Source organism: Protopterus annectens, chromosome 1.part0 (genome assembly GCF_019279795.1).
Source record: "Protopterus annectens isolate FY-2018-M chromosome 1.part0, PAN1.0, whole genome shotgun sequence".
NCBI lineage: Eukaryota > Metazoa > Chordata > Ceratodontiformes > Protopteridae > Protopterus > Protopterus annectens.
Window position 1 is genome coordinate 1,476,286,632 of NC_056725.1, and position 20,569 is coordinate 1,476,307,200.

The following is a 20,569-nucleotide window of genomic DNA, read 5'->3' on the forward strand; positions in this document are numbered from 1 at the left end:
AAGGACATCATTGCTGGAATGATTCCAGCTCTGTCCATTTCTGTCAGTCATATGCTGTAAACATGTGTGGACAAACTCAAAGTCACAGTGCTGGATTGTTTATATGTTGGAATTGCTGCCTTCTGCCTATGGCATTACTATTACCAGCACTAAGTATGGGGAAACTGAATGCTCCAATCACTGGTTGAAAAGCATATATGCTTCAAAAATAATTATTCATTTTTAAATGTTTTTTTTAATATTCAAATAAGAAGGTTTTGCAAGTGTTTGTCCTAATGAAATATCCTTTGAATATGAAAGCCAGTGTGTTTTACTATTTCAATATTTTAATAAAGCTGTTAAGCCATGCATGCCATATTTTTTTCTTTTTTTTTTCACTTTGCTGGGACTGATTTTGCTTCTAGTCAAATTAACCCATGTTTCTTGGAGCTTTTATCTGATAATTATTCATGATGGAAGACTGGGAAAAATGTTTGCTCTGCATAGGGATATTATTGTAAAACAAACAAGATTAGAACCAGTGTGATAAACCGATTTTGCTCTTTGGTGGTAAAAGACAAAGGATATGCTTCATGTTCCATGCTGAACAAGGAGTGACCCCAAAGTTTTTAGAAATGGATGCCAAGAAGACAGCTCAATGAAATGGGATTTGTGAAAAGGTGACTTAACCTTATGTATGAGCCTCTGGATCATGCAGATTTCTTGGAATAACTTAAAGAGACATTTGTAAAGAAAGGCTGTGAGACCCTCAGCTGTTCATGCTAAGCAGAGTTCTATCAGGACTGCATTTATGTACGATTCCATGTGCTTACAGAGTGACTACTCAACTGTGTGTTATACTAAACAAAGATCTACGGAGATATCCATTTATTGGTGTCTTGAGCATATTTTTAAGTGGATTTTAGAAAACATGTGATATATGAATGCACTATATGCAGGAAGCCATAAACTTTCCCCATGTAAGCACCAAATACAGCCATCTGAATACATCAGGTTGAGAAAGATTGCGTTTTTATTTCTTTCTTTACTGCAAAATTAGAAGGTGGGGATTGGGTGCATTTCAGTAAATGATGTGGCAAAGTCATGGTCTGATCAGAGTGGCAGAGATCATGGCTCATCTTCTAACATTCACAGACATTAGAGAATATCTGTCTTCATGTTAGGTGCAGCAATGCCAGGACCACTGACACACTTCTGCTGAATGTGCAAAGGTATTGGTATTGGTATTGACAGGAAAATGCAAGTGCAATAAAAAACAGCTCTGCAAGGGATCATCCTCAGTAATGTTGTCATCTGTTTTAGGTGGTTAGGCCATTACTTATTTGTTTGATTAGCTATTTACTGCAATTTTATTAACTGGTTATTTTTTACTGAGTTATAACCCTTCTTACAAGGACCCCCCCCCCCCCAAGGAGGAATACCTACATGCAATCAGGAGCCAAGCCACATCAGCAGGGCGACTTAATAAGAGTGCATACAGTAATGTAGCATGGCACATCCACATTTATACGTTTTCTGACTTTGCGAATGATGTACGTTTATGTACCACTATTTTATATACAATGTGCAACTTATAAGCAAGTGTATGGTGTCCAAGTGCAAGGATGTCATTGTCAGGCCATACTCAGCCCTCATTAGGCTAATCATCGAGTACAGTGCTTCTTTCAGTATATGCCTGCCCAGGCATATGCAACAACTGGAATGCTCACAGAGGTTCTTCACAAAAGGAATACAACATGATAACCACTTGGACTACACAGACCACCTCAAAGCCTTATCTTTATACTTCGTCTCCTGCAGACTACTAAGAAGTGATCTGTGCCTAGATTACAAGGCATCATCGAGTCCAGTACTGATGGACTTGCTGCACATCTCTAAGTCTTAGAGAATTAGAAATAGGATCATAGGATCATAAGAGGTTAATAGCCTAATGGCCCCAGGGCTCTTACAAGCCTAGCCAAGTTCAACCTGTGTTCCCAAGGATGTCTGGTTCAAGCAGATACTAAAATCATCACCTATTGTCACTGTCCAAGAGAGACACAGGTGGAATTCCCGGGATGACTTTCTGGTTGCACATCCAATCATCCAGATTGTGCTTAAATAGGGGCAAAGAGGGGCTTCGTTTAACATGAATAGGAAGTTTGTTCCAAAGATGGGGCAACCTCTGTATGACAAATCTGTTTCTCCAACAAGTTCTGTTGATGTCACATACCACATTAAGTTCCTTTGAGCAAGTGACCTGTGGGCCATTTGACTTGCGAATATGCAGCATTTCCATTAAAGCTGGGTCAGAGATTGCTCTATATGCAAGGCACAGAGTAAAGTGAGCAGTCTGTACAGCACAGAGTAAAGTGACAATGATTTCAGTCTGTCAGCATGACAGATACTGAAGACCCTGAATTTTCTTTGTAAGGAACGTTTGTGGTGTCTCCAATTGCTGCAAGTGTTTGGAAAGGAAAATAACAAATCAAATGACCCAAATCTTGTTTGCAACATAAATAGAACATGTAGGAGGGACAGGTATATGTCTCAGAGACAGCACCTACTCTATTACAGGCTTCCTAGCCATGTAGAGCAGAGTTCGTCCCTAACCTTATTCAAATGCAACCTTTACTAATCAATGGGAAATTGGAAATTTACCCTACGAATAATACCCTATGCCACTCTTGGATACAGGCAGTTTGTAAATACTCTATCGGCTAAAGCCATTTAAATGACTCTAGTTCATTTATTCTGTCACTTATAAGTGGGAAAACTTGGCTAAGCTTAAAATGGCCTTCTAGGGCTGTTTTGCCTTGTAACTACCAATACCAGACCCAAATTAGACTTAATCAGGTAGTTTACAGAGGTTTACTAAACAAGTGTGGGATGGCACCTATGTGAAACTGGGATGGCTAAATGCGTGCTTTCCAGTTTCCATAAAACATATACAGAAATGTTCAAATCCTGATTAATGAATGGTTGTGTGTATTCACTAATGTGGGATCAACGTTCTGATAACAGATTACACTAAAGTGGGGAATCTGGAAGTTTACCCTTTTCCTCACTGCAGTGCAATATCAGAACTGGAATATATAATATGCAGGGGGTGTAGGGTTGCAGATGGTTTAGGCCACTGCAAAAACATTACTGGTAATACAGGTTTTCAACATTGGAACTCCGGTGTTTGAATGTCGATTCTGTGGCTACCATTTCTGACATTTTGGTAATTCTATATTACCAAATTCAGATAACGAATTTGATCAAAAAGTAGAATTTTTTTTTATTTTACAAATTTTGATACTAAACCATTTAACTGAAAGCTAACAATATAAAAAACTGATAACCAACTAAATGAAGTGGAAAAAGCAGCAAGAAAAACTTGGAACCACGAACACCACTTTAATCGACACAAAAACACATTCAAAGACAGTTAAGCGCTTTCATCCCTGCTTGGAATTCTTCAGAACTAAACATCGAAAGTGTGATGAGAGACTTAGGGACACAGGTGGACAGTGGTCTCACCTTCGATAACCACATCACCACAACAGTCAGGAAATCCTTCTATGTGGCACACCTCATCACTTAGGGCTTTTCATCCAGAAAAAAGGAGGTCATTGTCCCACTGTACTCATCCCTCATTAGACCCATTATAGAATACAATGCCTCATTTGGTATGTACCTCTCAAGACATCTGCAGCAACTGGAAAGGCTGCAGAAATATCTCACTAAAAGAATCACAGGCCTAAAGCAGATGCCATATGCTGACCGTCTAAAAAAACTCCAGCTATACTCTGTGGCATATCGTCTACTCAGAGGCGATCTCTGCTTAACATACAAGGCCATGCCAAACCAAGAGCTGTTGGAAATGCTACACTTAAAGAAATCCCAATCCCTCAGAGCCACACGCTTCAGGGATCTAAACCTTGTCATCACAATAAACAAAACATGCTGGAGGGATAGGTTCCTGACCCAGAGACTCCCCAGACTCTGGAATAGACTGCCAATACATGTCAAGCATAGTGCCTGTTTGGCCCTCTTCAAAAGGAACCTTGACGATTGGATGGGAGAAAGGAAATTCACCCTGGGGATCATGTAAATCGCCCTGCTAGACAGGGGTCCAGAGAAGTAAATAGTGTGGAAAGAAATAGCCAGGGAATTTTTATGGCTAGGCTTGTATAGGCCCGAGAGCTGATAGCCTAGTACCAACCTATGAACCTATAAACTGCCACTATTAATTCACAGTTCAATTATATACATTTCAACAAGTCACATGACCTTGTTAAAACCTTTCATTTCATATTAAAACTGCTAAAAAACATCATTACCGCTGCATAAAAAATCTCAGATATCATTAAATGCTTGTAAAATAACAGGACAAGTCACAATAAAAATGGTTGAAAAAATTGGTTGAAAAATCGTAAATAAATAAACAAATATAGTAATGAATACTTAATTATGCATAAATATGTAACCTCCTATTCAAACCTTCAAACTTTACAGCTTGAGTACTAGGCTGACAGGACAAGCCTCATTTAAACCAGGAGACACCATAGCATTTAATTTCAATTGCCAAATTAGCTCTCTTACCAATATGTGCTCCTCAGTGATAAAACCCCTTAAGTCTTTTGTAGTTTGTTTATTTTTTCAGCTGAAAAATGTATATAATTGAATTGTGAATTAGTAGTGGCAGTTCTGAAGACATCTCTCTCAGAGATGAAAGCTCTGTCTTTGAATGAGTTTTTGTGCTGATTAAAGTGGTGTTCGTGGTTCCAGTTTTTTCTTGCTGATTTTTCCTCATCATTTAGTTGGTTATCATTTTTTTGTTTGTTTTTAATCCAGTTTTTTTTATTTTTAGAATTCGACAGAAATTTTAAGGCAATTCCTAAACACGTATAAATGTTTTTGAGCACTATGTTTCCTAAGCTTATTCTTAAATGTTTTTAGGTCAGAGCAGTTGTGCTATCATGTGACATGACACTTAAAGTTTAGGATTAGCAGTACTGAATGTATTTCTACTTTCTGCCTTATATGTGCTGAGTACAACTACAAGACATCTGCATATGGTTTGGGTAAAGTAAGCAAAGATCAAATGAAAAAACAAACAGGACTGTTGCTATCATGCCGTCAAGTCAATCTGAAAAGTGTGCAATATTTCCTCTACATGATGAAACACTTGTGCTGATAAGGGAACAACTCCCCTAGGCATGATCTCCTTCTTGTTCAGAAAATCGCACTCAGTATTGATTTCCCATCTACACCACACACGTTTATTAGAAGTTAAATGGTATGTCTTAGAATGGAGACTTGTGATATAATGACCAAGTGATAGATATTTTTAGATAAGAAAGGCCACTATTATCTTCATACAGCTGGGATAGTTAGATCTAAACACATTAAATCTATGCATTGGATGTGATACCACTTTGGAATGAAGTGACATTTGGCAAGTAATTTGGTGTATATTAAATGCAGCTGTGTATTTCTCACTCAAAGTTCACAGCTGCTCTGCAGTAAAAGATTGACTACATTCTGGATAAATTGTAAACTATGTCCCTCATGAGCATAAGCAATAGAAAGTCAAGAAATTCAACAGCCTTCTAAAGATGAAATATCGTTTCGTCAAAGTACATTCATGTTATTCAAGAATAGAGACAATATGTCGTGTTTACTTATGCAATTCGTGTGTGTGTGTGTGTGTGTGTGTGTGTGTGTGTGTGTGTGTGTGTGTGTGTGTGTGTGTGTGTGTGTGTGTGTGTGTGTGTGCTTATGCTTATGTGAGGACATAGTAGCAAACTGCATTTTGAAGGAGTATTTTAACACCTGTAACTTAAAGAGAACAACCAGGCATACTCTGCCTTTTGTTGTTGTTAGGGTGATTATGGTGGTGAGATGCAGAACAAAAGCATTATTGGCAGAAAAACTGCCCATCAAAAATATATAATTGTTATTATTCTAGATTGCAGTATTGTTCAGTACTGAAAGACTCAGCTATTAAACAGCTTTTCATGTATCTATTAAACACAGTCATTTTCCACAGCTCCCAAAAGGGTGATGTGTTGAAGAGCAGATGATCTCATCTGCATTACTTCTCTAAGGAAAGCTGACTAATATTCAACCCAACCAAACCTCTGGAATTTCACTGAATGTAAGTACTGTTGGGCAAATAAAATGTATATTATTTATTTATTTTATTTTACATTTGTTTACCGGTATAGTCTGACTGGATACATGTCCATTTTCAGTGGAGGCCCAGGGAGAAAAGCTCCACATAGACAAACTTACACAGATTACACAGAAGTTAGCAAATGATTATAAAAACAAAGTGATTATATACAATGGGCTAGTAGTGTTCCCTAGTAGGGACTTATTTATTTATTTATTTATTTTACATTTGTTGACCAGGCTAGTCTAACTGGATATATGTCCATTTTCAGTAGAGGACGGGGAGATACGCTCCAAGCATGAACAGTAACAAAGTTAACAATATGTAACAAAGACATGTATAAAAACATTACTGAGGTAGCATTGGTTAAATGAAAAATATAATAATAAAATTATGGACAATAGACATTATACTAAAGGTTAAGCTAAATAAAAAAAAAAACATTGTTCTACACACAAAAGTAGATATGAGCAAAACAGAGTAAGATCCTTGTATTTGTATACTTAATATAAAAAAGAGAAATAAGTAGGTTTGGGGGCATAGGTTAGGGAGTGGGGAAAGGGGTTTGAGCAGGAGGGGCAGAGGATTCTCATGGACAGACAATAAAAAGTAAGAGACATCAGATTGGAAGTAGAGCTTGGTGATGTAGTTACAAGTTATGATAATTGCAGAATATGCTTTTAGTTTATAACTTAATCACGGTTGGTACATGGGCATAGCCAATTCACTTTGAGATACTGTTGGAGGTTTTTTTTGAAGAGACTTTTGGAGGATTGTAGGGTTATTTAGTTTGGCAACAAATTCCAGGTTTTGCCAATGAAGCTGGCAAACAGGGATTCACCAGCAGAGTTATTAGCTTTGCGGGTTTGGATCAGTAGTTTATTGGCTGACTGTAGGGATCTTAGGTTGCTATATGGCTTAATAATATTTTTAAGTGAGGAGGTATCCTCAGGATGGTACAAAATTGTGTGCGCTATTAAGAGTTGATTGAATTGAATTAAGCTGGACAGTTCTAGCCACTCTAGTTGTTTAGGGTTCTGGCAGTGGTGGGTTCTATAGGTGGAGCCAGTGATGAATCTGGCAATATGATTGTAGCTATGGGACAGCTTACCTAGTTTGGATTTATTGAGGTTTGAGAGTACAGACGAGGCATATAAAAGAGTAGAGAGTAGGTGTGATCGGGCGATTGCAGTCCTAGCCAGTTGGGTTAAAAATGTCTTGATTCTATACAGTGATCCAAGCTTCTTATTGATGGTCTGTATGGTTTTGTTGACCTGTAGGTCAAATTTGAGGTTATTGTCTATGATAACCCCTAGCAGTTTGGTGTGATTATCTGGGGAAATAGTGGTACCATTGTTAGATGTGACAGAGAATGAAAGTGTGGTGGATCTACTAGTGGGAGAGAAGAGTAGAAGTTTAGTTTTATTGGGGTTCAGAAGCAGGCATTGGTTGGTGAGCCAGTTCTCGATAGTGGTAAATGTATTTTGGGTTAAGATTTGCAAGTCGGATGGGGAAGAGGCTGAGCAGATGAGAGTGGAATCATCTGCGTATTGAATGCAGGTGGCTTTAGGGATAGCAGTGTGGAGGTTGTTGATAAAAAACAGAGAAGAGTAGTGGACCTAGTATGGACCTTGAGGGGCACCAAGTGTGAGAGGTAACTGGCTGGAGAGTTTGCCCTGCCATAGTACCGCCTGCTATCTACCAGTCAGGTAGGACTGGAACCACTGGATAGCTGGCTTGTTGAGACAAATAGATTTTAGTGAAAGAATGAGAAGTTCATGGTTTACCATGTCAAAGGCTTTTGATAGGTCAAGAAAGAGGGCAGAGGTTAGCCTAATTGTCATTCCTGTTTTTGGTTTATGGCAGTAGTAATGGAAAGGAGGGCTGAAGTGGTGCTGTGGTATGGCCTGAAACCATGCTGGGAGCTGGATAGTAAGTTATTCTGTGAAAGGTATTGCATTAGTTGCTTGTGTACACATTTCTCCATTATTTTGGCTAGTGGGGAAAGAATGGCAATGGGTCTATAGTTGGATATATCTGAGGAGCTACCACCTTTATGGAGTGGGATGACGTGAGATATTTTCCAGAGGGAGGGGATAGCATTTTCGGATAAGGTTCTGTTGATGAGGATAGATCCCGCTCCACAAGGGAGGATCCACCTTGGATCCCGGGAACTACCGTCCCATCAGTCTGACAAGCCTGATCTGCAAGGGCATGGAATGCATTATCATGGAACTTATAAACAAAGACATTGGCAACCTTCAAACACTGGACCCCACCTAGTTTGGGTTTGTGAAGGGCCAATCTTGTCTCCTGAATCTGATTGACTTCTTCGAATCAGTCTCCAGAGATGTGGACAAGGGTAAGGTGGGCCACACAGCCTATCTGGACCTCGCCAAGGACTTCGACACCATCCCCCACTCTGGAATCATAGATAAACTTACTAAGCTGGGTATAAATCCCTACATCACTCGATGGGTTGCCAACTAGCTTACTGACAGAACCCAGACTGTAAAAGTAGCCGATTCCAAATCCAGTTCCAGACAAGTGAAAAGTGGAGTACCTCAGGGTTCAGTCCTGGGACCACTCTTGTTTGGCATCTACTTCTCTGAAGTACAGGCCAACACTAAGGGACTCTGGCTACCAAAGTTTGCAGATGACTGCAAACTGGGAGCCATTAATGAATCCCCAAATTATGTGAATATTCTACAAAAAGGCCTTACAGAAACAGATGCCTGGTGCCAGAGCCATGGGCCCAAGCTTAATGCCAAGAAATGTATAGTTATCCCCTTTGGAAAAAAACATGTACCCATGAATTACCACATAGGTGGCAGGATGCTAAACATCGAAAGTGTGATCAGAGACATAGGGACACAGGTGGACAGTGGTCTCACTTTCGATAACCACATTGCCACAACAGTCAGGAAATCCTTCTATGTGGCACACCTCATCACTAAGGGCTTTTCATTCAGAAAAAAGGAGGTCATTGTCCCACTGTAGTCATCCCTCATTAGACCCATTATAGAGTATAATGTCCCGTTTGGTATGTACCTCACAAGACATCTGCAACAGCTGGAAAGGCCACAGAAATACCTCACTAAAAGAATCACAGGCCTAAAGCAGATGCCATATGCTGACCATCTAAAAAAACTCCAGCTATACTCTGTGGCATATCGTCTATTCAGAGGTGATCTCTGCTTAACATACAAGGCCATGTCAAACCCTGAGCTGTTGGACATGCTCCACTTAAAGAAATCCCAATCCCTCAGAGCCACACGCTCCAGGGATCTAAACCTTGTCATCACAATGAAAAAAACATGCTGGAGGGATAGGTTCCTGACCTAGAGACTCCCCATACTCTGGAATATGGCCCATACATGTCAAGCAGAGCGCCTCATTGGCCATCTTCAAAAGGAACCTTGATGATTGGATGGGAGATAGGAAATTCACCCCGGGAATCATGTCAGCCACCCTGCTAGACAGGGGCCCAGAGAGGTAAATATTGTGGGAAGAAATATGTGGGAATTGTTATGGCTAGGCTTGCATAGGCCCTAGGGCCGATAGCCTAGTACCAACCTATGAACCTATGAAGATATGGGATATGCAATGGCATCTGCAGCTATTTGTAGGTACTATGCAGGGAGGAGGTCAGCAGCAAGGTTGGTAGGTTTTAGATGTTTTAGAAGTGTTTTGATAAAACTAGTGGATATTGGTTGGAAGCTAAATTCTGGGTGATTATTAGATAGATTAGGCATGTGGTTTAAGTTAAATGGGGTTAGTTGATTTGCTAGGGATTTGATTGTTTCAGTGAAAAAGTTATTAAAGGTGCTAGCTATGGTCTCTGGGGAACTATGGGTGTAGTTAGCCGGGGTTGGGGTGGTGGAGTGACCTGGACAAAGTAGTTGATTTAAGCCTGCCCAGAACATTTGAGGGTTGTTGTGATGTTTTTGTAGGAGATTTTGGTAGAAGCTTTTTTTATCCAGTAAAATAGATTTTTTTGTATCATTCCTGAGTTGACGATATTTTAGATGGTCAAGTGGGGCTTTGGTTGTTCTCCAGCTGGCCCAGGCTCTGTTTCTAGTTTTGATTTTAGCTTTGGTATCTTTTGTGGGCCATGGTACTGTATTTGATCTAGTTTATATTGTAAGTGCTGGAGCATGGGAATCAAGGATACTTAGGAATTTACTGTTAAAGTGATCTATGGCCTCCTCTAATGTTAGATTTTTTAGTTTTGACCAGTCAACTGCTTTTAATTCATTTTGGAATATAGCAGTGTCAAAGTTTTTCCTGTTTCTAAATGTTTTATATTTGAGCTGGTGAGGGTTTCCTGCCTTATATTTTATCATATAGGTTAGACAATGGTCGCTGAGGTCATCAGGGAGAGTACCAGCTGTGTATATTTGGGGTTGGTTATTAACTAGGATCCAGTCTAGGATACTTTCCTTGTTGGTTAGTTTGTTTATCCTAGTGGGAGAGGTTATGGTCTGTTTAAACCCAGATAAGTTTATATGAGTGAAGGGGGTCAGAGGAGCAGGGGTGCCAGTCAGTGTTAAAATCACCAAGAACTATGGTTTCTTGGGGATAGGTAGTGGATAACCAGTAAAGAGGATCTTCTAGGGTATTTAGGTTGTTGCCCGGTGGAATGTATGCACAGACGATGTTCAATTGTTTGTTTTGGTTAATCTGTAGCTTGGTTATGAGGAGTTCCGCGTTATTGAATTGGGGAGGTTGAATGGTGTCTCTATTAATGGTTAGAGTATTTTTGTAAAGGACTGCTATCCCACCTCTTTTCCTTGTAGCATGGTCTAACTGGTGAATATAGTATCCTGGAGGTAGTATCTCATTTTCAGTAGTACTGGGTTTTATCCAGGTTTCCATAAGACACATAATGTCTGGAGAGGGGGTTGCTAGGAGGGCGTGTAGGTTGGGAATCTTATTATTAATATTTCTAATATTTAGGTGCAATGCTAGGAGGGAACTAGTGGGAGTATTCATGGGTAGCTTGACTGTGGGGGTTGTGGTAGGGGAGTGGAGGTTATTGGGTGTGGGTGGGCCAGGGTTGGGATGAATGTCTCCATGTGTTATAAGGTTATAGTGACAGGATATTCTGATCTTTAGGAGTTTGTTTATAAGCTTTATATAATCTTTGTCTTTAGGATTATGTTTTGTGGCTGTACAGATGTGGTATTTTATAGAGGGTGGTATATTCGGTGTGCTGGGGAAGGTAAAGTGTTTGGTGTTATGTGTGAAGTTGTGGGTGTCTGTTTGACCATTTGGGTAGTGAATACCATGGTCAAGTGTTTGTTCTTAGGCAGTGAGATGGTAAAATAGAAACAGTATAGGCATTTGGGTAATTAGTGTTTTTTTTTTTGCTTGTTTGCATTTTGATAGAGGGCGAGCCAAATTTGATGGCTGACTGTGCTAACAGGGTGTGAAAGAATGAGAGAGAAGGAAATGGGTTAAGGGGGCAGGGTTGCTCAATGATACATGAGGTGCTGATTGGTACTTAGTAGGAGAGGAGTGGCAAAGTCTGGTTTAAATTTAGCACTAGTGGGGGCGGGTGGAATTTGGGGGCAAGGAGGGAAGCGAAGTGAGCCGAGCGCAGCAAGGACGAGCGGAGCGGAGCTAACACTGACTCTGAGAATTACCTTGGGCATTTGGTTTGGTTTGTATGACTGTATGTAAGCAATGTTTTTGGCTGTACTTTAATTTGTTTTATTCTTTTTTAATTTTACACCAATTTTCAGGCTAATTTTAATTGGATCCTAGGGGTAAACTAGCAAATGTAGTCAATAAGGAAGGAGCGAAATTACTTTACCAAATTAAAAAGTAAATGCTTGGGACTGGAACACTGTGTGAGTGTAAGGCTGATTCAAAATAGTATAGCCCAATCTAGTGGCAATTGGCTAGATCCCTTCACTGTTGTTGTGCATACACCATTAAGCCTCAACAGTTTACAAAAACTAAATTGTAGTTCACCTATTACAATTGAAAAGCTGAAGGGAGTAAGGTTCTTGCTTCCCAGAGGTTTTACTTAGTTAAGATAGCCAGCTTCAGTGGAGAAGGTAGAAATTGCTTTGTGCAGTGAATCCCAGGTGGAGGGGCTCATTCAGGAAAGAAACCCATGCAAACTGAAAAAGAAAGATAAATAAGGCAGATTTAGTGCAAAGGTTACAAGAATGTGAAGTGGAGAGCATGCAAGGAATAGAGCTGGAGAGTAAAATTAATTATATTGCATACATTATAATTAAAATTGATTATAGTGCATACAGTATCAGCTCTGTAAAACCACAGACTAACAGCAGTAACATAGAGCCTCTAAGTCCAGTGATAACAGCTGTATACTTCAGTGAATACACACAGGATATAATGCACAAAGCAAAGTATTGCTGTTTTAGGACAGTATATGCTCATTTCCCCACTATAGTGCAATCCTGGAGTTAGTATATATACTTAAAGGGGGTGGGGGTACCTACTTAGCATTTATATTTATAAATCTCATTTTTAACTGAAAGCTAACAATATAAAACCAAAGGTAGGTGGGGGACTATACCCGCCACGCCCCCCAAAGGTAGGGTGTCTGTGTATTTTGCACAATAGCTGAAGGTAGGGTGTGTGTGTGTGTATTTTGCACAGCAGATGAAGATAGGGTGTGTGTGTGTGTGTATATTTTGCACAGCAGACAAAAGAGTCTGAATTCCCTACCCACCACCATCCGTGCAACCTTTGCAGATTTTTGCCTCATATTTTGTTCTGTTCTGTTCATCATAAAATCTGTGGTTTCTGAATTCGTAATTTCTTAGATAGTTGATGGTGCAGTGGTAGCATTGTTATCTCACAGTTAGAGGTTCTCTGGTTTGATTCTTAGTTGGGGTGCCTTCTGTGTGGAGTCTGCATGTCATCCCTGTGTTTGTGTGTGGGTTTGCTGTTAAGTCCTCCCATGTTACAAAGATGTGTCTGCTGTATTTCTCCCTGGGCCTCTGCTGAAAATTGGCTTTTGTTCCAAGTCAGACTTTCCTGGTTAACAAATGTTAAATAAAACTGACAGGCATTTGAAATACATACTTTATATTCTTCAGAAAGTACATAGTAACACAAAACTTTTTATTCTAGCAAATTTCTAAGTTTATAAAATTAATATTTGAAATTTGTCCCTATTTTTGGGATTGTATTCCCCAATTATTGGCTTCATCCATGATTTTTGTGCAAAGGGTGAGAGCTATGGTGAGAACTGAATTCACTGAATATGTTTGGGGGCTGTATTCCCCCATTACTGGCTTTGTCCAGGTGTTTTGTACTAAGAGGTTGACAGCTATGGTGAGAACTGAATTCACTAAATGGTAGCCATTTAAGTTTCCGTCTTCATATCTTTCATAAAACAGCTGATTTGGCATAGTGGTATGTTGCTCTAACTGTTTTGCACAAGGTCCTGGGTGCAAGACTTGGCATTGAAATGCATGATGGTAACACAGCATTTTATATTAGCAACTTTCCAAGATTATACAAGCAATGTTTAAAATGTGTCCCTGGTTTTTGGGCTTTTGTCCCGCCCCAGTACATTTTGGCTTTTTCCAGATTTTTTGTGCTGCGAAGTTGAGAGATACAGTTGAGTGTCGAGTAGATTTTACAAGGAGCTGAGAGCTGCAGGGGAATAGAAGTTTAGTGCTGCTTATGCTAAGTTTGCTTGTGTTGTTAATAGCACAACAGGTAGTATACTTGTTTTTGATGCAGATGGCTGTGGGTTCTACTCCCACAAGGGTTGAGTGCTACCGTACTAAGAATGTTCTCTTTGGAAAAGATACAGACCCTTTATTTGTAGATGAAAGAATGAAATATAAAGTTGTTTGCTAGCAGCAACCTATCCATTAGTTACAGATCTCTTTAATGTGGAATTTTATAGATGACTGTTACTTCTGCAGAGATTGTGCATATTTACTGATACTGGAGGATTGTAGAAGTTTGAGTAGACTTTTATGATGGAAATGTTCTCAGTTGGGCAGTTTTGTCATCATTGATGCATGTATTTTCTTTCATTGTTTACTGGAAAAAATGTTCAAAACAATAAATGTAAAATACCCTCTAAGAAGTGCACTGTATTATACAAGGAATATAATTTAATGCAATCAGAAAGATGTATCACACAACACATGTATGTCTTGTGTGCAAGGGGCCTATCATTTGAAAACAGATCAAAGTTAATCTTTATACTAGCCAAATGTGTTTTCTTTGAATGTGGATTTCAATGCTGTTTCAATGAATGTGAGTTTCAAGGGCAGAGAAGTTTTAATGCTAAGTCTGTTTTCATTGTGAGACTGCATTGCATTGTTTAGCAGATATCTTAGTGTTTGTGCTGTAAAATGCAAAATAAAACTTCCAAATGAAATCTAAATCATTGTAGAAGTAAAGTAGTATGCACATTACAGTGTTTATGGTAAATGGGGTGAAATTGCCAAGTAATGGGACAATGGAATGGCTGCAGGGAGGAGGCTCCATTCAACCATGATTTTGTGTTGGAAAAGGATGGCAAACTGAAAGACAGCCCCGGCTGAACTATACCTCTCAACTGTCCAGATTTTCACAGAATTAATATATTTTTGCTTCTTATTTTGGTTTGTTCCCCATAAAATTTGTAGTTTTCTGGCAAATCATTTAGGAATTAAGTCACCAAATAATGACAGACATTACATTGCAGACTTCATAACCTTCAGAAAATTCATACTAATACAAGCCCTACTATTCTATTAGAAAGTTTATAAGAGTAATATTTAAATATTGTCCTTATTTTTGGGCCTTTGTCCCACTTCTATGTATGGCTTTGTCCAGATTTCTTGCTCTGAGGTTGAGAGGTATGACAAATGTGTCAGGGCCATCACAGTCAGCTAGAAACATTTCAAATTGTGACATACTTGTTGCACCCCACTCCCCCATGTAGTGACTTTGGATGTGTCAAGCAAGGCAAGGAGCAGTTATGCAGTGTAAGTGTGCAGAGTATCCTGCCATCCAAGGTAGACAAGTACTACAGTGGCTTTTCATCTGTTCTTGCTTGATTTTGCAGAATGTTCTGGTTTTCTCTTATATTTTTATACTGTTGATTTATGCTTCCTATTATTCAGAAAGTGCCCGTTGCTCTGTGTTTAAGTAGCAATGCTTTCATGACCATCAGGTAAGCTTGTCTGAGATTGTATGATGCAAGTAAGCTTTAATAAGCATACTGTTAAAGAATTACCAACATTGAAAGCATTTTTATTGTTGCCATGCAGAGAATACTTACATAACTAGATAACATATAAGCCTTGGGTATTGAAATGCATATTACAGTATTTGTAATAAAGGACAGGATTACAGTATTTTAAGAAGCTCATTACCTTTGTTGGAAACTTGCAGTCATCTTTGCAGGCTTTACCTGTAAACTAAACAGAACGTCAATCTATCATGTGTGGTCCATAACCTGTGCAGTAATCCTTTAAGCAATTTATCTTGAGCTTGTTTCTTGTTTGCTGTTCATTTTTTACTTTGATCATGTTTTCGGGATGTTATGATTAGTGATCAGCAGTATGGTTTCATGCCGGTAAAGAGCACTACAGATGTGATGTTTGCTCTGAGAGTGTTGATAGAGAAGTACAGAGAATGTCAAAAGGAGTTGCATTGTGTTTTTGTAGACTTAGAGAAAGCATATGACAGGGTGCCTAGAGAGGAGTTGTGATATTGTATGAGGAAGTCAGAAGTCTCAGAGAAGTATTTAAGAATGGTACAGGATATATACGAGGGTAGTGTGACAGCAGTGAGGTCTGCGGTGGGAGTGACGGATGCATTTAAGGTGGAGGTGGGGTTACATCAAGGATCAACTCTGAGCCCTTTCTTATTTGCAATGGTGATGGACAGGTTAACAGACGAGATCAGACAGGAGTCCCCATGGACTATGATGTTTGCAGATGACATTGTGATCTGTCGTGAGAGTAGGGAACACGTGGAGGAGACCCTGGAGAGATGGAGATATGCTCTAGAGAGAAGAGGAATAAAGGTCAGCAGGACTAAGATGGAGTATATGTGTGTGAATGAGAGGGAGGATAGAGGAATGGTGAGGATGCAAGGAGTAGAGGTGGCGAAGGTGGATGAGTTTAAATACTTGGAGTCAATAGTTCAGAGTTATGATGAGTGTGGAAGAGAGGTGAAGAAGAGAGTACAGGCAGGATGGAGTGGGTGGAGAAGAGTGTCAAGAGTGATTTGTGACAGACGAGTATCTGTAAGAGTGAAAGGGAAGGTCTACGAGAGGGTAATGAGACCAGCTATGCTATATGGGTTGGAGACAGTGGCATTGACAAAAAGGCAGGAGTTTGAGCTGGATGTGGCAGAGTTAAAGATGTTAAGATTTTCACTGGATGTGATGAGGGTGGACAGAATTAGGAATAAGTATATTAGAGGGTCGGCCCAGGTTGGAAGGTTTGGAGACAAAGCCAGAGAGGCAAGATCACGTTGGTTTGGACATGTGCTGAGGAGGGGTGCTGAGTATATTGGGAAAAAGATGCTAAGGATGAAGTTACCAGGTAACAGGAAAAGAGGAAGGCCTAAGATAAGGTTTATGTATGTGGTGAGAGAGGACATGCAGGTGGTTGGTGTGACAGAGCAAGATGCAGAGGACAGGAAGAAATGGAAACAGGTGATCCGCTGTGGTGACCCCTAATGGAAACAGCCGAAAGAAGATGATCATGTTTTCCCCATGAAACAAACAAATAGTTGTTGTCAGGCAGCAGGTCATTTTTGGATAAGAAACATTTTTACAAGTGGGGGTATCACAGAGATTGGTACTTTCAGCATGTTACTTGGTACTTTTATAAAGCTGAATATAAATTATAATTAGAACTGCAGTGCAAGAAGTGGTTTGAGTTGAGTGCTGCTTGTTTTTCATATACTTGACTTTGGCATTCCAGTAATTTTTTTAAAAAGTAATTTTTTTTTATGCCTTGCAACCTTTTTGTTTCCATCTAGATATTAAGTAAGCTGTCATGCAGCCAACACATTGAAATATTTTTTTCTTCTACACTTCATTTTCTCTTGATTGGACTCTCATAGTGATAGTTTGGCACCCAGGGCAGCGTCTTTAATTAAAGTTCCAGTTTTTGTGATTTTGAGTATAGCTCCTCCCCTTTATGGTTGGCCACACCCCTTCCCATTGGCCCCACCAATTCATCTGTCTCCTGCCGCCCCCCTTTGATTTGAAGTCACCAGCCGCCACTGGGTGGAATTACTAATGGATGATATTTTAGATAAGGACCGATCAGCTCTTTCAATTTCAAATGAAAGAGATTCAAGTAGATTCAAAGCTTTTCAGTTGTTTAGAAATTGCACCATATTATTTCTTTCTTCTTCTTTTTCAGGCACCCCATAAATTATTTTATTTTTCCTCCTTGATCTACTTTCCAAATCATCCACTCTCTCCAACAGTAATGTATTTTGCTTAAGTAAGAATTCCTTCTGAATTTCACAAAACTTTCTGCAAACAATATAATTCACAGCTTCTTCAACAGATGAAATTTTATCAGAATGTTTTTTAATTACCTCATTAACTAAGTCCAGTTGTTTTGCACTTTCTTGCTTTATATCATCTATTTTGTTCTCCAGCTTATCCATTTTGATTGAAAGTTCCTGTATATGTGTAATGATGGATTGTAATTCCTTTTTCATCACACTCTCCTGATGTGAATTCTTTGAGTTACTCATCACTGTATCAGTTGTAGAAAAACTTATGACAGAAAAAAAACAAAAACACACCACATTAATATTGATTTTTCCTTGAAAAACAACAAAAAGATGATAAACTGTCTTCTTATAAGTAGAATTAAACATATTTCTCCACATAAAAGTATAATTTCCTGTCAGAATAATAAAGAAAAGGCAGAACTAAAATTCAGAGCTGTTAGCTGTTTGGCATCTTGGCCACCCCCCCCCCCCACATAGAATTTTTGAAAATTGCTCATACTGTGATTATGTTGCATGTCTTTCCCTATTGAATGTTCATGAAAATTATTGTAATCTGATGTACTATGTGGAGCTTTTCTCCCTGGGCCTCTGCTGAAAATGGACAATTTCTGCCCAGTTGGACTTTCCCAGTAAACAAATGTAGAATAAATAAATATAATATATCATTCAACAGGATGTCATATTTTGATTACAAAATGAATGAACTGGCATACAATACATAATGCATCAATGAACAGGGGTGCTTGTTTCATAATTACCTAATATGTCATGAATAAAAATAAAAAAAAGGCAACAACCATACATGAAGGTACAAAATATAACAGATTGCTTGGAATACCATCCCATTGCATGCCTGTGACAAATGGAGATTCACTGATCCAATCTGACTGTTTTATATGTTGTCACCCCCAATTACCTGTCTGTAACATCCAAAACCCAAAAGGTTCAAATATTGTTAGGAATATCTGTTTTTCTTTTTTTTTTAATTAAACACTTTCATTGAAGTATCACTTGTGACACAAGCAAATTTACATTTATATAAAAGTAATCAAACTGTATTAACAAGTTCACATTTACAAACATTATACTTCACATATATTGCTATATATATCATATGACCAAAGCAGCATTACATAAATTATTCAATTTCTGCCTTTTTAAAAATCATACATTTATATAAATTATAACAAACCACATTGACACAATACTAGTTGCAAGTATTTTACAACACAAACCATATTGACCCACTTCCGGTTGCAAACATTATACATCACTTAGAATCTACCTAATCATTTTCAGTCAAACATTACATAGATATTTAAGTCCTGCCTTCTTTTAAGCCTCATTCCTCCCTTGAATGTATTCTTCTAACAATTCTCATTTTTTTCCTCTGTAGTTTGCTCCTACCCTTACCTAAAGATTTCAATTCCAGGAATGAAGAAAGGAGATTCTGCTGATAAGGATGACTGCAATTAGTTATATAGACAATAGACAAGAGGGGGGCTGGAATTTATTGGAGAAATTTGGCAAAGGAACAAAGGTATTGGGAGGAAGTAACTAGAGAAGGAAAGAGAATAGAATGGGCAGAAGCCAAGAATTTATTTGGACTGCAGGTTAGAGATTGCCTTCCCTATCATGGATTGATATCAGAGTACAGGCAAGGAGAAAGAAATAGCTGGGTCCTAAATGAAGGACCAACACTGGTAGAGATTTTAGTAAAATCTAGAACAGAAGCTGCCATTAAAAAGGAATAATTAGTAAAGCATATAAAATATTGCATGATAACTATAAGAATCAATCAGAGGAGGTTAGAAAGGATTGGGAAGAAAGATTGGATAAGCAATTCACAAAGAAACAATGGGAGGATATATGTATACCTCACAAATATGCAACAAAATATAGAAGATTTAGGATTTTTGCTTGGAAATGCTTGCATAGATATTTTTATATCCCAAGCAGACTCCAGAAAATTTTTCCTCAGGTAGATGGCAAATGTTGGAGGTGTGTCAAGGAAGAAAGAGGTAGTTCGGAACATGTTTTATGGGAGTGGGGTGACTTGGCTTGGCAGACTTTAGGGATTCCCTGCAGGATGCACTAGTGGAGATGTTGGGTGAGTAGATTGGCATGACAGGAGACATGGTTTTTCTGAGGTATGATATAACATCGGAATTGACTAGACATTGTAAGGCCTTGCTGTGTCTAATTATGGTGGCTGCCAAAAAAAGCAATTATTAGAAAACAGAAATCAAAATCTAAACCAACTATATTAGAAGTACTGAATATAGTAACAGGGAATATATGTTGTCTGATCAAGGTAATTGCTATCATGTATACTGAAATATTGATCGTATCAGATTTTCCCAGAAATGTATCAATTAGACGGTAAGACTGTATATTAACATTATCTACCAAAAATTCATGCCAAGTTATATGTACCACAAAATACTTAATGAAAATAGCTAGCCATTTAAACAATCTTTTAAGTAGGGTGGTCCAGTGGTGTAGTGGTTAGCACTGTCACTTCACAGCAAGAGGTTCTCTGGTTTGATTCTCGGCGGGGTGCCTTCTATGTGGAGTCTGCATATCTTCCAAGCATTCACGTGTCTTTCTGCCTGGTGCACTGGTTTCCTCCCACATTGCAAAGACATACACTAGGTGGACTGAACACTCTAAATTGGCCATAGGTTTGCATGTGAGTGTGTGTGGTGCACCCTCTGAGAAGAGTTGGGTCTTAGGCTAGCAATCTGAGCCTGTAAAACCCATAACAGTTACAGAAACAGTGAGTGCTGAAAGGTATTAGTTGCCTAATGTACCACATGGTGCGTAAACAGATAAGAGGGAAAGAGACTCTTTTAAGTAAAGATGAAGGTAAAATGTACCAAGAGCATATCCGTTTACTGGAATTCAACATTGTGAAATTGTCTTATACTGGCTGTATTTTGCAGG